Genomic DNA, 18,283 nt, shown 5'->3' on the forward strand with positions numbered 1-18,283 from the left:
ACTTTATTATTGAGAGGACAGTGAAGAGGTGACAGGAAAGTACTAGGTAGAGAGAGGGGAGTGGGATTGGCATAGGACCTCGAGACGGGAATCGAACTCGGGTCGCCATGAGCGCAGTTGCGCTGTATATGTCGGCGCACAAACCACAAGGCTATCAGTGCTGACATACTGCAATATCTTTAATATTTCTTGAGTTATAGGCACGCAAACTTTAATTAATAAAATAATAATTATGACGGGTATGTTCTCACTCAGACGGGTATGTTCAATAGAGTTGTCTTGACAAAAAAAACAAGATTTCTAGTTTTAACATTATTTGTTCTTCAGACATTCCTCTTTAAAAGAAAATAAGTATCATATTTTTTCAAATTGACCCATATTTGTTTTTTTTTGACCACTGAAAATGTGTACATTTTAACAATTTACTTCTGGAGCCATATTGAAATTTCAATATCTCTGGAACTGAATCTCATAGGGCATTAAAAATTAAGATGCCAAAAGGAAAGTTTGTTAAGACCCAATATCTAAAACGTTATTAAGATATCTTGAATAATTCTTAAGTCACAAGCATGCAAACCTGAAAAACCTTGAAAAGTGCTGTTTCCCCATTTTTGAATGGTCACCATTGTATGGGGTTAGAATCGTTGCATAATTCCAAATAAACACATTATGATCCACAAATAAATGTAAAGCAATTGACAAAAACAAAGCATATTCACAAAATAAATAGAATGAGATCCACAAATAAATCTTAGAGTTCCACAAACATGAATTATATTCACAAGTAAAAAAATTTTAATTGCAAATAAAAAACATACTCACAAATATTTTTTTTATTTTACAAACACAACTTTGCCCGGCATTTATATGTGAATTGCGTACTGTGCATTTGTAGATCGCTGCGCGTATTTGTGGATTGCTCTCTGTGCATTTGTGGATCGCAGCGCATATTTGTGGATTTTGAAACATTTCAAGCGTCAAGACGCACACTGATCCACAAATGCATAGACTCCACCCACCTTCTACTTAAGCCAATCAGATACCGGCCACTTGGGGCTGACCAATCGTTGCATGTTCTCGCTCCAGTCTCTTCAAAATGGACGACTAGGACATTGGTGCTCATCACAGCATTATTGTAATAATATGTAAAATAAAACAAGTAATGTTATGTGTAATGTAATCAGTGTTTCATGTATCACTGAGTCGATGCGTGTTTTGACCGTGAGTGTGTTTAGCAAACTGGTATTCTACGGTGACCGGGAGGGGAGGTCTTCGGTTCACTTAGTTTTGTCGTGGCCACCACATATAAACTCGTGAGAACGTGATAATATAACACAGCCACGAGATATTAATTTGTGGGAACGTCATATTATGTCGTGGCCACGAGATCGTTTTGTCGAGGTAACGATGTCGTGGCCTCGAGATGCTATGTTGAGGGAACGGCATCCATTTCTCGTGGCCACGACTTCTTATGATGAGGGAACGGCATATTTTTCTCATGCATAAACAAACCTTCGTGACCATAGCAACCTGGGATTATCAGAGTTGTTTAAAACATTTTTTACTAACATGAAACATTTAATTTAATATTTGTATATTCTTCTTCTTCTTCTTCTTCTTCTTCTTCTTATTATTATTATTATTATTAATAAGAACGTTATGTAAGATCGAAATGAAGGGAAAATATAAAAATATAATAATAGGCTAATAATAATGATGTTGATGAAGATGATGGTGATGGTGATAATAATGGCCTAATAATAATATACAAATATTCTGAAGACGATTGAGGGATGGGTAAAAATGTTTTCTTGTATGCCTATGTTATTTAGACTCCTTTGGTAACGTTTATTCATTATAAACTTAATATGAATGCTGTTTACATGGTGTGCAATATAATAATTTATATTATAAAACAATAAAAGAAATTATGAAATAATCTATAATAATTAATATAATAATTTATTAATTCAAAATAAAATAATAATGAATCCATCTCTGATAATCCCGGTTTGCTATGGTCACGCAGGTTTGTTTATGCAATAAACTCGTGGCCACGAGAAAAATATGTCGTTCACTCAACATAAGTCGTGGCATAAGTATGTCGTTACCTCGACAAAACGTTCTCGTGGCCACGATGTAATATCACGTTCCCACAAATTAATATCTCGTGGCTGTGTTATATTATCACGTTCTCACGAGTTTATATGTGGTGGCCACGACAAAACTAAGTGAACCGAAGACCTCCCCTCCCGGTCACCGTAGAATACCAGTTTGCTAAACACACTCACGGTCAAAACACGCATCGACTCAGTGATACATGAAACACTGATTACATTACACATAACATTACTTGTTTTATTTTACATATTACAATAATGCTGTGATGAGCACCACTGTCCTAGTCATCCATTTTGAAGAGACTGGAGCGAGAAAATGCAACGATTGGTCAGCCCCAAGTGGCCGGTATCTGATTGGCTTAAGTAGAAGGTGGGTGGAGTCTATACATTTGTGGATCAGTGTGCGTCTTGAAGCTTGAAATGTTTCAAAATCCACAAATATGCGCTGCGATCCACAAATGCACAGAGAGCAATCCACAAATACGTGCAGCGATCTACAAATGTACAGTATGCGATTCACATATAAATGCCGGGCAAAGTTGTGTTTGTAAAATAAAAAAAATATTTGTGAGTATGTTTTTTATTTGCAATTCAAATTTTTTTACTTGTGAATATAATTCATGTTTGTGGAACTCTAAGATTTATTTGTGGATCTCATTCTATTTATTTTGTGAATATGCTTTGTTTTTGTCAATCGCTTTACATTTATTTGTGGATCATAATGTATTTATTTGGAATTATGCAACGATTCTAACCCCATACCATTGGCACTACTAATCTCTGTGTAAAAATAAGATAACGATGCTGCCTGATCTTTCTGAAGTCATTTTTAGCCCCTCTGTAATTTGACTCTTAGGGTGTTTTCACACCTGCCTCATTTAGTTCGGTTGAATCGCACTAGAGTTCGTTTTCCCTCTTGGTGTGGTTTGTTTGGGCAGGTGTGAATGTAGCAATCGCACTCAGGGGGCACCAAAAGCGGACCAAAGAAGCAAACAGACACTGGAGCGGTTCGGTTGTAGTGAGAAAGCAATCTGATCCAATGGACCAACGAACCAGGCTTTATCACACTGTATAATGGGTAATTACAGTTCCATGAACAGCAGTAGCTTTGTTGTTTTGCTAATACCGCTTAAAATGAACCTGTGTCTGTCTACGCCTTTCAAAATCAAAGCGCCTTTTCATTTTATAATGCCGTCTTATTGCTCTGTTTGTAGTAGGTGTGTTTTAAAAATGTTTTCCTAACGAATCCTGGACTCCTGCTCAAAATTATAAATTAACATAACGATACCTAAAAAAAAAAAAATGCAATAAGCCCGCAAAGCTGTTGTTGTTCCATCCTGACAGATGACAGATGACAGCTGAGCGGAATCTCAGAAAAAAAACGTGGAACTTTGACCAATGAGAGGACAGTTTACTCGCGCGTGACTTGTATTAACAAATTTGGTCCGTTTAGAAACTTTGCTGTGTGAAAGTGAACCGCACCATGAATAAAAAGCAACATTGTAATAATTTTAACCCTTGTTTCGGAACAAAGCAATCGATCTACAGGTGTGAAAGCACCTTTAATCTAAAGTGAAAATTGCCATTGTGACCTCCTCTACAAAATAGTGGATTACTCAGTAAATATTCATCCATGACATTTAAAATTTTTGCTTTCATCACTATACAGGTCTATCTTTCTTCAGAATAAATATTAGTAAAATCAAAAATTTGAGCTGGGGACCTCTGGTTGAGTTGAGACAGAATGACCCAGGTGTAAACTGAGCCTAAAAGGCTGACACATGACCAATACAACCCCATTTCATCAAATGTGTAAAATATGACGGTCCTCATAAGGCAAAACCGTCCTTACATTTCATGTCAGCGTCACGCCCATCCCCGACACACAAGTGATGAAAATTAACAAACAGAGAGGAGTATATTTTACTCAAACAGTGAGTCGTTCTAACAATTTCTTTAAGACAACAGTCCAGGTAAAACAGCCTAGTATGACGCTCAACCCTCCTACATCTAACACTGTCAGTAGCTATGTTTCCATCACCCTGTTTTAATGCACATTTTGAAGTATCGCATCAGAAATGAGTGATGGAAATGGCAAATTTTGAATAGAAATCCCTTAATTCACAAAAAAGATTTCACACTCGCTTGAGGTGTTGTTTGATTTATGTGACAAAGGCTTAATGCGAAGAATGGAAGAAGGAAACGCAATTCCCAAATTAAATTACTCCATGCACATAAAAAAATTAATGTGACTGCTCTATGGGATGGCAAAACCTGACTAACCAGCACTCTGATCCCATTGCACAGCATCTGAAAAGTTGTTACGGTCATTCTGAAACGCCCAATCAAAGTCTGTTGTCAAAGTATTTTTGTTTAATTGCCTCCCAGAACATGACTGTATCCCCAAACAGCAGGTATACACTTCCGAAAGCAATGAGCGCGCTTATTTTGTTTCATCTGCTTTTTATGCGATATTCCAATTTTCAGCACAAGTTAAATTCACAGCTTTGGATAAAAACCCAGCTAGAGTCAAGAAGAAAATTAAGTTCAATTACTTTCTCTTTCCCCGATGTGGAAGAATTCACACTGCATTCGGTCACTGCCACAGATGTCTCTTCACATAATTCCTGTAAATGTGAGAAAGACAAAGGCAAAACATTGAGGCAAGAATGTTTGTCAGTGGCCACCACAACTAAGTATACTATATACTACTAAATATAAACAATAATAGCCCAAGTGTAAATATCTACTGCCACTTACACAGCTATGTTGTGTACACAGCAGACATAGAACAAACATGCACACTGTCACGTATCCTTTTTGTCATCGTGTGTTTTTGTTGTGTTTTCACCATGTGCTCCCTGGACTCAGCCCTCTCGTCACCCTAGTCACGCCCTCCTTGTTTCTTCCTGAGTGTTTCATTGTCTTCACCTGTGTATGTTCTGATTAGTTTGTGTATTTAAGTTCCACCTTGTGTTTAGTTCCCTGTCGGTCTTTATTGTTGCATATTGTTGATTAGTGTGTTTCTACGTGTGTGGATATCGCTCTGTGTTCCTGTCTGTTCCTCGTGAAAGTAATTAAAATTAGATTTGTTCCGTACGTTGTATCCTGTCTTCCATCCTGCAGCAACAACGTGACAGAAAGACCGACCACACTATGGATCGGGCTGAGGAAAGACTGTGGAGACTGCGGCAGGGCGACCGGGAGTTGGAGCGGTATGTGGAGGATTTCATTGAGCTATCCGATCAGGTGGGTTGGCCCGATGCCTCTCTCGGCGCTGTGTTTCTGATGGGGCTGAGTGACGAGACTATTCGTTGTGATGCTCCCTCCTGTAATTACTCCTTAAGTGAACTTCTCAATCTTATTCTTTATTTAAATGGCTCAGATTTTGAAATAGAGGAAGTAAAGAATATTGGTGGGTCTCGTCATTCAGTCCCCTCTGAGACACAGTATATCGAGCCAGCTCATCCTGAGCCAAGAGCCCCCACATACCGTACCAACGACTCAAGACGCCTGCCCAGTCCCAAATCTCCTATCCTCCTCCGAAGTTCCGCCGCTGTCCTCAGCCCGATGCGGCCGGCCTCATCCCCGCGCTCTAATCCGCCGGCCACCGCCCAGAGCCCTGTCCCTCGGGCCGCCACGCCAGCGTCTGCTCGCAAGATGGCCGCCACGCCAGCGTCTGCTCGCAAGATGGCCGCCACGCCAGCGTCTGCTCGCAAGATGGCCGCCACGCCAGCGTCTGCTCGCAAGATGGCCGCCACGCCAGAGCCTGCTCGCAAGATGGCCGCCACGCCAGAATCTGCACGTAAGATGGCCTCCGTTCCTGAGCCCCCGGCCAAGATGGCCTCCATTCCTGAGCCCCCGGCCAAGATGGCCTCCGTTCCTGAGCCCCAAGCCAAGATGGCCCCCAAGCCTGAGTCCCCAGTCATGATTGCTGAAATGAACATTATGGACAGGGCAATCCCACTGGAGTTCACTGCTCCTATATATCTCCCTAATTCTCCTGAGCCTCCGCTGGTTCCGTCCAGCCTTCCTGAGCCTCCGCTGGTTCCGTCCAGCCTTCCTGAGCCTCCGCTGGTTCCGTCCAGCCTTCCTGAGCCTCCGCTGGTTCCGTCCAGCCTTCCTGAGCATCCGCTGGTTCCGTCCAGCCTTCCTGAGCCTCCGCTGGTTCCGTCCAGCCTTCCTGAGCCTCCGCTGGTTCCGTCTAGCCTTCCTGAGCCTCCGCTGGTTCCGTCCAGCCTTCCTGAGCCTCCGCTGGTTCCGTCCAGCCTTCCTGAGCCGCCGCTGGTTCCGTCCAGCCTTCCTGAGCCTCCGCTGGTTCCGTCCAGCCTTCCTGAGCCTCCGCTGGTTCCGTCCAGCCTTCCTGAGCCTCCGCTGGTTCCGTCCAGCCTTCCTGAGCATCCGCTGGTTCCGTCCAGCCTTCCTGAGCTTCCGCTGGTTCCGTCCAGCCTTCCTGAGCCTCCGCTGGTTCCGCCCAGCCTTCTTAACCCTCCGCTGGTTCCGCCCAGCCTTCCTGAGTCAAGTCAAGTTGTAGCTGTGTTCCCCGAGTCAAGTCAAGTTGCAGCTACTGAGCCAAGTCAAGCCACGGCTGTGGTTCCTGAGTCAAGACACGTCACGGCTGAGTCAAGTCACGTCACGGCTGAGTCAAGTCACGTCACGGCTGAGTCAAGTCACGTCACGGCTGAGTCAAGTCACGTCACGGCTGAGTCAAGTCACGTCACGGCTGAGTCAAGTCACGTCACGGCTGAGTCAAGTCACGTCACGGCTGAGTCAAGTCACGTCATGGCTACATCTCCTGAGTCAAATCAAGTTCCTGGTGCTTTTCATAAGCCAAGACAATGCCCAGCTCGCCCTCCAGAGCCGGAGCTCTGCCCAGCTCGCCCTCCAGAGCCGGAGCTCTGCCCAGCTCGCCCTCCAGAGCCGGAGCTCTGCCCAGCTCGCCCTCCAGAGCCGGAGCTCTGCCCAGCTCGCCCTCCAGAGCCGGAGCTCTGCCCAGCTCGCCCTCCAGAGCCGGAGCTCTGCCCAGCTCGCCCTCCAGAGCCGGAGCTCTGTTCAGCGCGCCCTCCTGAGCCGGCTCCTCCTTCAGCGCGCCCTCCTGAGCCAGCACCTCATCCAGTGCTCCCTAGGGCTGGCAGTATTGTAAATTCCCCCAAGAAAATTTTGGGGGGGGGCTACCCGCCATGGCCTCCTGAACTGTCTGTCCGGCCATGGCCTCCTGAACTCCCTGATCCACCATGGCCTCCTGAACTCCCTGATCCGCCCTGGAGGTACGCCCCTAAGTACCCGGTGTCTGTCCAGCACGGACCTCCAGGGCGCCCACCCCAGTGTATGTGTTACGGCGCGAGTCGCGCCTTGTGAGAGGGGGGGGTAATGTCACGTATCCTTTTTGTCATCGTGTGTTTTTGTTGTGTTTTCACCATGTGCTCCCTGGACTCAGCCCTCTCGTCACCCTAGTCACGCCCTCCTTGTTTCTTCCTGAGTGTTTCATTGTCTTCACCTGTGTATGTTCTGATTAGTTTGTGTATTTAAGTTCCACCTTGTGTTTAGTTCCCTGTCGGTCTTTATTGTTGCATATTGTTGATTAGTGTGTTTCTACGTGTGTGGATATCGCTCTGTGTTCCTGTCTGTTCCTCGTGAAAGTAATTAAAATTAGATTTGTTCCGTACGTTGTATCCTGTCTTCCATCCTGCAGCAACAACGTGACACACACAAATGTTTAATTAATTCTTTAGAGTAATTTGCATAATCAAAAAACAATCATACAAATAAACTGCATAACAATACAACAATGTTGACTTTCAATAATTAAAAAAAAAAAGTCTTTAAGAGAGCACATACTCACCCTTGAACGCCATGGCCAAGAGAAATCACCGTAGTTGTAGGTAATCTCCTCATCTGGAAAGATATCTCTTATACTAAATAGGCATAGGTGCGGCCTTCCTTCAAGAATTATTATTCACTATTCTTCACTTTGCAGTTTGGATTTCTGTGATCATCATTCACCAGTTATCCAAGTGATCCATCCTCTTTTGAAGCATCTAGGCTGTGAGAAAAATAGTGCATAATTAAAACATTCCTGACTGAAACAAGGTACTAACTGAATATTATATATTTTGGGATGTTAAGATAACCTTGGCATATCTAACCTATTGTCAAATAGATGAGACACTTAACCTTCCTTCCTAACAATTTGTTTTGTTAAGTAAATTCAAAAAGCTGGATGATGCACTCAAGGTCAAAAATACCCCCTTAAGAACGACCCTGTTGACCCCCTGACCACCTTGTCATTAATTATTATATTATAATAATTATTATATTATTAATAATCATAATTATAATGCAAATCAAATCAAATGCATTTTTGACTACCTCTGGAAGTGGTCTGCAGTGGACAAGCTCAATTTTAGATTCTGTTTACATATGTATTTAGCATCATCCACTTTTGATTGGATTGAAAAATTATTATTATATATTTAATATATCAATAATATATTATAATAATTAATATATCATTAATAATAAAATAATAATAACAGTAATAAAAAAAAATTAACATACATTTTAATACTCATTTTTGTTTTAGAATAAAATGCAACATACAAAAGTGTAAAAGATAATTTAAAACAAATGTTAAAAAAAAAAAAAAACGCTAGCTTACCAGTAACGTGTTCCATTCCATGTGAATTCGAACAAGCAGTTGCTTTGAATGTCTTCAACATGTTTACTTTGAGAGAGAATCCCACGGTATTAAACAACAAAGGTGGATGGTTCAATGTGTTCCAGTGCAAACACACCTCTCCCTAAAAGGCCAAAAAACTAGTCCACCTATTTGTTACACAATTAATTAACTTGTATTTTACAGTAATATGAGGTGCAGTATCTGGAAAAAATCATTTTTCACCACTATGACACACACTTACTATCTGCAAAAATATGCATTAAATTTGAGAAATTATTTTGAATTTTTTTAATGTTTGACTCTTCAACCTGTATGCACAATATGTGGCTCACCCCAGGATGAGATGTGTGAATTTTAAAGTGCTATTTGTGATGCACAACTTACCTTTAAATTTGTTAATTTCCCATTCCTCAATGAAGGCTTTGTCAGGATGCAGGCAAAGGCCTGACAATATGGATTCTTTTGCATCCTGCTCAAGTTTTGTTCTCTTTTTTCTTACCATGTTGACTGAAATGGTTGGCCTCGAGATGCTATGTTGAGGGAACGACATCCATTTCTCGTGGCCACGACTTCTTATGATGAGGGGAACGGCATATTTTTCTCATGCATAAACAAACCTTCGTGACCATAGCAACCTGGGATTATCAGAGTTGTTTAAAACATTTTTTACTAACATGAAACATTTAATTTAATATTTGTATATTCTTCTTCTTCTTCTTTTTCTTATTATTATTATTAATAAGAACGTTATGTAAGATCGAAATGAAGGGAAAATATAAAAATATAATAATAGGCTAATAATAATGATGTTGATGAAGATGATGGTGATAATAATGGCCTAATAATAATATACAAATATTTTGAAGTCGATTGAGGGATGGGTAAAAATGTTTTCTTGTATGCCTATGTTATTTAGACTCCTTTGGTAACGTTTATTCATTATAAACTTAATATGAATGCTGTTTACATGGCGTGCAATATAATAATTTATATTATAAAACAATAAAAGAAATTATGAAATAATCTATAATAATTAATATAATAATTTATTAATTCAAAATAAAATAATAATGAATCCATCTCTGATAATCCCGGGTTGCTATGGTCACGCAGGTTTGTTTATGCAATAAACTCGTGGCCACGAGAAAAATATGTCGTTCACTCAACATAAATCGTGGCATAAGTATGTCGTTACCTCGACAAAACGTTCTCGTGGCCACGATGTAATATCACGTTCCCACAAATTAATATCTCGTGGCTGTGTTATATTATCACGTTCTCACGAGTTTATATGTGGTGGCCACGACAAAACTAAGTGAACCGAAGACCTCCCCTCCCGGTCACCGTAGAATACCAGTTTGCTAAACACACTCACGGTCAAAACACGCATCGACTCAGTGATACATGAAACACTGATTACATTACACATAACATTACTTGTTTTATTTTACATATTATTACAATAATGCTGTGATGAGCACCACTGTCCTAGTCGTCCATTTTGAAGAGACTGGAGCGAGAACATGCAACGATTGGTCAGCCCCAAGTGGCCGGTATCTGATTGGCTTAAGTAGGAGGTGGGTGGAGTCTATGCATTTGTGGATCAGTGTGCGTCTTGACGCTTGAAATGTTTCAAAATCCACAAATATGCACTGCGATCCACAAATGCACAGAGAGCAATCCACAAATACGCGCAGCGATCTACAAATGCACAGTACGCGATTCACATATAAATGCCGGGCAAAGTTGTGTTTGTAAAATAAAAAAAATATTTGTGAGTATGTTTTTTATTTGCAATTCAAATTTTTTTACTTGTGAATATAATTCATGTTTGTGGAACTCTAAGATTTATTTGTGGATCTCATTCTATTTATTTTGTGAATATGCTTTGTTTTTGTCAATCGCTTTACATTTATTTGTGGATCATAATGTATTTATTTGGAATTATGCAACGATTCTAACCCCATACCATTGGCACTACTAATCTCTGTGTAAAAATAAGATAACGATGCTGCCTGATCTTTCTGAAGTCATTTTTAGCCCCTCTGTAATTTGACTCTTAGGGTGTTTTCACACCTGCCTCATTTAGTTCGGTTGAATCGCACTAGAGTTCGTTTTCCCTCTTGGTGTGGTTTGTTTGGGCAGGTGTGAATGTAGCAATCGCACTCAGGGGGCACCAAAAGCGGACCAAAGAAGCAAACAGACACTGGAGCGGTTCGGTTGTAGTGAGAAAGCAATCTGATCCAATGGACCAACGAACCAGGCTTTATCACACTGTATAATGGGTAATTACAGTTCCATGAACAGCAGTAGCTTTGTTGTTTTGCTAATACCGCTTAAAATGAACCTGTGTCTGTCTACGCCTTTCAAAATCAAAGCGCCTTTTCATTTTATAATGCCGTCTTATTGCTCTGTTTGTAGTAGGTGTGTTTTAAAAATGTTTTCCTAACGAATCCTGGACTCCTGCTCAAAATTATGCTTTGTTTTTGTCAATCGCTTTACATTTATTTGTGGATCATAATGTATTTATTTGGAATTATGCAACGATTCTAACCCCATAATTCCGCTGCTAGACCAATGAAACACGCGCAGTGACAGTGAATACACTGAAATGTGTATGAGGCTGCAGTAGCAGCGAATTTCCGATAGTGGGAGATTATACACTCTGAGCACACACTGATACACACGGAAAAACGGGTACAGCGGACTTATTAGGACTTTCTGAGAAAACACGGGAGGTGGTTAGGCGCACCCTCATAAGCCTTTCTACACTGCACGACTTATGAGGACATCAGCACTGTCCTCATAGTTACGGTGTGTCCTCATAGAGTCGGTATGTATTCATGCTTTTTGTCCCCATATTCCGGCCGCACCAACGCACACACACGCACGCACACACACAGACATGCATAGAAATTAACTGGTAAGAATGCAACAGAGCAAATTTTGAGAATATGTGAGAAGGGGAGAGCAATTTTCTTGTATTTTAATGTTTGATTGTAATCATAATGCGACCTGATATTTATCTAACCGAAAATATCTAAATCTTGACAAAAAGTAGTCTTTTAGAGTGTCTAAATGTATATCTAAAAGCAAAACCTAATAAAATATGTCAAAAACAAAAACAAAAACAAACAAAAAAACAATGCCAATCAAAAGCCTCTATATATATGTATAATATGTAGTCAGTAGTCAACATTTGAAGTGGATCAAAAAAGTTCATCAAAGTTGTCCTAAGACAAGCACGGGTATTGTTTTGGTTTTAGGACAACTTTGATGAAAGGTTTTGATCCTCTTCAAATGTTGACTACTGTATATAGGGAGACATACAGCTATACTTAAATGTATACTTTTATATATACTAGAAAGTGGGCCAATTTAATACTCCAAGGAGTATTAAGTAGTACAGTACACTTACAAGTATACCTCTAGTACACTGACATTTGTATACTTAATACATAAAGTATACTTCTTTTTGGTAAGGGGATCCATCTGGCATGTTAACAAAAGTGCATCACATATCATTTTGAATTGTTCAACTATATGAGGGACAAATTTCAGTGAGGGTTCTTAGGGTCTAGTATTAAAGAGGAGGACGAGTATAAATCTTCATAAAAGTTAGCAATTTCTTTTGCTATTAATTGTGTATTTGTTCTATATACCCTGTGAATGATTTATTTATTTGTCTATCTGTTTATTTATTTGGATCCCCATTAGCTATGCCCAAAAGCATTGCTAGTCTTCCTGGGGTCCACACAACACATAACATTCATACATTATCATAAACAATAATACTAATTAAACACATTCTCCACATTCCAAAAACATCTCCATAAACATTTCTTACTCATTTTTATTATCTAAAACACCTATACTATACAGTAGTCAACATTTGAAGTGTATCACAACCATTTTTTTCAAAGTTGTCCTAAAACCAAAACAATACTGTTCTTGTCTTAGGGTAACTTTGATTAACTTGACTGATCCACTTTAAATGTTGGCTATATATTAAAAACTAATCGTTCATTTAATTAATTCCTATACCTCAACCTCCTATAAATACAAAATTCTAAAATCTATTTTTCATGTTATCCTAATTAATGATAATGGTAAAAGATTCCTGTCAGGGTCGTGTGCTGGAGTGATCCAAAGAGATGCCGGGAAAACAGGAATATAAATGAAAACACTTTATTAAAGAAAACCAAAACAAAATCCAGAGAAACAAACAGGAATCCAGGGAACAGAGAAATACACAAAGTAACAACATCGATGGACAATGGGAGTGCGCAGACACAAACTATAAATACACAGAAACAGGGGAGTGGCTACAAACGAGCAAGCGAGGGGAAGTACAAATATGGGCAAGACTAAACCAAACTAATACAAAACCAAAGGGGGAAACAAGGACTAAACCAAAAGTACTAGAAACAGAGGGGGAAAAACACTACGAAAACAAGACAGAACAGAACACAATCCTGACAATTCCATGATTTCATTGCCCTAAATGTTATTGTTTGTTTAAGAAAATTAGTTTTTGCATTGGGGAGTAAAAATTGACCCTCCGTTGCTGGTCTAGTGGCATATTCATGTAACTGAACATTTATTTGTAATTGATTATATAGATCCTACAGAGTTTTAAACTGTAAAACCTAAGTTAATAACAATATTGCAGCAATCATCTTATATTCCACTCTTAGCCATTTAAAGAAGTCCTATGCTTTTTCACTTTTTGAACTTTAGTCAGTGTGTTGTGTGTATCTTTGGGCCTAAAAAAAAGAGGTGGGGGATTTCCATAACGATGCAGCGTGGAGAGCCGCTTTAACGAACCACAACGTGGCGGGTGTAAACACAAGCTTCAGAGCAGTGGGATAGCTAACCAATCACAACAAATAAAAAATTTTTTTTTTGGAAGGCAGAACCCAGAACTAATCAAGTCATTTGTGTCAGGCTGGGAAAAATGTATTGTAATAATGTATATTATGTTAAAAATAATGCGTTTTTTTGAACCACTAAGCATGAAAGCATGTTCTAGTACACCCCCAAAACTAAATCAAGACTCTGTTAAAGAGCATAATAGGACCCCTTTAAGATCAAAATGCATACTATTAATATTTGTACCATACGGACACTGGAGGATTAATCTCGCTGCCTTATTTTGCAAGTATTGCTCACTGCAGAGCCGAATGGCCTCCAGCTCCCCCTCTCTGGATGTCCAGCTCCACCTCTGTGTGAACTAATGGGTGGAGTTAGGTTTAGGATAGGGTAAGGGGTAAGGTTAGGGTGTGGTTAGGTGTCTATCTCCACCCATTACCTCCAGCGAGGGGGAGCTGGAGCTCCAGCTCCTCCCATCTGGCTCTGCAGCGAGCAACCTCTCTTATTTTGTACCAACTGGAGTTTTCTCAATCCTTTTTTGCACCATTGGTCTATATTATCTTACAATAGTCCAGCTGTGAGAAAAAGAGCGTATCCAATATAATTTTCATTACATCAAACATGCAATATTGTCTACATCTCCTTACTACAGCTACGACCCTTCCCATTCTCTTCACTGTGTCCTCAATATGTTTTGACCGTGACAGTTTATTATCCAGGGTGATACCCAATAATTTTACTTCTTTAACTTGCTGAATAAGTGATTTATTTATGTAAAAAATTCAACTCCGGCTCGGACCGTAGAGCATAATTAGACCCAAATATTATACTCTTTGTTTTAGATGTATTTAGTATTAACTTGTTTTCTAAAATCCACTTTTCTATAGTCTCCAACTCCTCATTCAAAATAGCCGTCAATTCAACCAACATATGTGCAGATGCATAGACTGTTGTATCAACTGCATACATTGTTAATTTAGCACTTTTTAACACCAGATATTAATCATTTGTAAAAATGGAGTACAGCAGTGGTCCTAAGCAGCTCCCTTGTGGAACTCCACATTCAATTCCCCTTCTATCCGAATAACTTGTTATTTGGAGCCAATACTGTCAACACAATCTTCCTTTCTGGGAAGTGGATAACAATCAGGAACAATGACAGCATTTACTTCACGGAAATCCTTACAGAAACGAAAGGAACCATCAGGTTTATTAACCAGAAGACATGGAGAACTCCACAAACTACAACTGTGACAAGCCAAACCATTTTCTAACAAGTAGTCAGTTTCTTTCTTCATGGCAGGCGTTTTCACAGCATTAATTCGGTACGCATGTCGCTTTATTGGTTTTGCACCTTGAACATCAATATTGTGTCGCAACACACTAGTTTGAGACGGAACATACAAAAACAAAGATGGAAATGAGGTGACAAGTTCTACCACATCACGCATTTTCTCCTCGGGCAGGTGAGAGAGATGGGAAGTCAACTTTACAGAGTTATCCAATTTACTACATTGTTGAGAAGTATTTCTTAGTAACAAACTATCTTCATCTGCAGTCATGGTATTTTTTTCAACAGACTAAATTTCTGACATTACCAGTACTGCTGCATTGCCGGCTACTTGTTTGTCATGCACATCCATTTCAGGTTTGTGATATGCTTTAAGCATATTAACATGACATACGTGGGTTTTACGCCTTCTTTCAGGGGTGCATACAACATAATCTCGCTGTTTCCTGAATGTTGTATGGACCAGTAAATCGAGCTGTCAGTGCCGAACCTGGATTAGGTAACAATACCAACACCCTGTCACCAGACTGAAAAGATTGTGCAACTGCTTGCCTGTCAAATCGATCTTTCATTTCAGACTGAGCACCTTTTAGGAAATTACGGGCAAGGTTACAGGCACTATGAAGTTTCTCCCTAAATGAGAGGTTTGATGAAACCTCTTGATCACACCTTGACTTTCCGGATGGTACGAACTGGAAACTCAGTGTTCTATGGACAAAGACGTCAAAGTTTGAGTAAAGATTCGTAACAAAAAATTTGAGCCTTGATCTGTTTAAATATCTTTGGGAAGTCCAAAGATGGAAAAGAACTTAATCAACGTTTTCAAAATAGAAGGAGCCTTTATGTTGCGCAATGGAACAGCTTCAGGGAAACTGTGATTATCAGGGAAATGATTACCTGCTTTCGTTTTCAGTAAATGTCCGACACAGTCAACCAGTGCTTCTTCAAACGCTTCCCCCGATAACCGGAATACGACAAAGTGTAGCAGGCGGGATTACCTGATTTGGCTTGCCTGCAGTTTGACAAGTGTGACAAGTACGACAGAATTTAGCAACATCTCCTTTCAGACCAGGCCAAAAAAAATGCTGGAGAATACGATGGTAAGTTTTCGTAACCCCCAAATGTCCAGAAAGTAAGTATTCGTGAGCTAAACACAATACATAAGAACGATACTTGCTTGGAACTACCACTTGATATACAACTTGGGCTGCACCATAAATCGAAATAATATCGTAAACGCGATTAGGCAGAAGCTGCGATTGTCATGCGTATCTTTCAGTGAAGTACGGTTCTGTGAGAAAATCTTCATCTGAAGGCCAGAGGGCGCTCTCGTGCGGAAACACAAAATACGCCAGAAGAAGACACCCATGAAATCACGATCGTTGCAGCTAAATAAACTGAAGATTTAACTGTATTCATGGATTCAACGTGACTAATAAACACACGACTACAACAATATTGTAACGTGGGGTTGTTTTTGTGTTTTGCTTCACGTTCATGTTTTTATGTCTTTTATTTTGAAGTTTTGCCATGTTCCTTGTTTGTGTCTTGCTTCCTTTGCCCTCTTGTATTCCTGCCATTGGTTCCTCTGTTCAATGTCTCATGTTCTGATTGGTTGTTATAGTCTGTCTGCTCATTGGTTTGTTCATGTCATGTGACCCCTATTGTTTGGTATAAGTAGCCCTCACGTTCCCATTGTTCCTTGCCGTGTATTGAAGTGTAATCCTGCTGTTGTTGAGTTCTGTTCTTGTTTATGCCTGTGTTCATGCCACACCAAGTCTGTTTCAAGCCAAGTCTGTTCATGCCAAGTCTGTCAAGTCGTTGTTGGATTATTGTTTGTTTGGATCCACGTTTTCTACAATAAACTGCATTTGGGTTCATCACTACTCACCTCTCAGTTGGACTTTCATTACAGAATGTACAACCAACCATGAACCCATCAGATCGCCTTGTTCGTCTACGTCAAGGTAATCGTACCATTGAGAACTATGTGGCAGATATCTGTGACCTGTATTACCAGGTGGATTTTAATGAGACTTTTTTGAAGGACATTTTTCGCTTTGGATTAGATAAGAACATATCATCCAAAATACCACGAATTACCCCTCATTGGACTCTGGGCCGTTACATTGACTTTGCTTTGCTATTAGGTGGCTCTGCATTCACTGCACATGGATACCCTTTCACCTAGATATCATGTTATAGAGACTGTGTCTGTTCCCCGAGCTAGACATTACAAAAGACGTCCAAACTAATTTAAGAGTAACAATCTAATCAATGTTCAACAAATAAAAAATGTACATAATACAGAGAAACAAATGATAAAACTTGGCCTATTGAATATCAGGTTCCTCTCTACAAAAGCGCTTTTTGTAAATGATATGATCATTGATCATAACCTAGATGTGCTATGTTTGACAGAAACCTGGCTAAAACCAGATGATTACATTATCTTAAACGAGTCTACTCCTCATGATTACTGTTATAAACATGAGCCACGTCTAAAAGGTAAAAGGGGGGGGTGTTTCTACAATTTATAGCAGCATTTTCAGTGTTTCTCAGAGAGCGGGCTTCAAGTATAACTCGTTTGAAGTAATGGTGCTTCATGTAACATTATCCAGAGAAACAAGTGTTAATGATAAATCCCCCATGACGTTTGTACTTGCTACTGTATACAGGCCACCAGGGCACCATACTGTAACGCCACGCCAGCAGAGGGAGCCCTCACCCATTGACTGCCTGTTGCCGCTCCCTCTGCTGCTTCTCTAGTTACTTCCTGTTTGGTGGCCATTTAAGGAGGCCTATACCAAACAGGCCTCTGCGAAGTATTGTTTTGCTGTGTGGACTCTACTAAGCGTTTTCTCTGATTTCGTTGCCTTGTTTTTGTTTCTTGTCATAGTTTTGCCTTGTTTTTGCCATTGTTTTGTTCTGTTTCATTGCCATAGTTTTTGCCTTGTTCCATTGCCTTGTTTATTTGTCACTTTTGGACTGCTCACTGGTATTTGGACTCTGCCTGTTTATTTGGTTTTCACTTTTGTCTTGCCTACGTTTCATTGTTTGTTTGGAGATTGACCCTGCCTGTCTTGACTACGATCTGTTTAATAAAGCTTGCATCTGGATCTTACATGCTTTCCTGGAGTCCCGTTACAGAATACTTTACCTACCAAAGATCCAGCGGCTTTTAGTACACAGATCACCATGGATCCAGCATCACGCCTCTTCCACCTCCGCCAAGGTAACCGACCCATTGAGGATTATGTCACTGATTTCTGTGAGCTATGCTATTTGGTACGTTTTAATGACGTGGCGCTTAAAGACATT

This window comes from Labeo rohita, unplaced genomic scaffold (genome assembly GCF_022985175.1).
Source record: "Labeo rohita strain BAU-BD-2019 unplaced genomic scaffold, IGBB_LRoh.1.0 scaffold_214, whole genome shotgun sequence".
Lineage (NCBI taxonomy): Eukaryota > Metazoa > Chordata > Actinopteri > Cypriniformes > Cyprinidae > Labeo > Labeo rohita.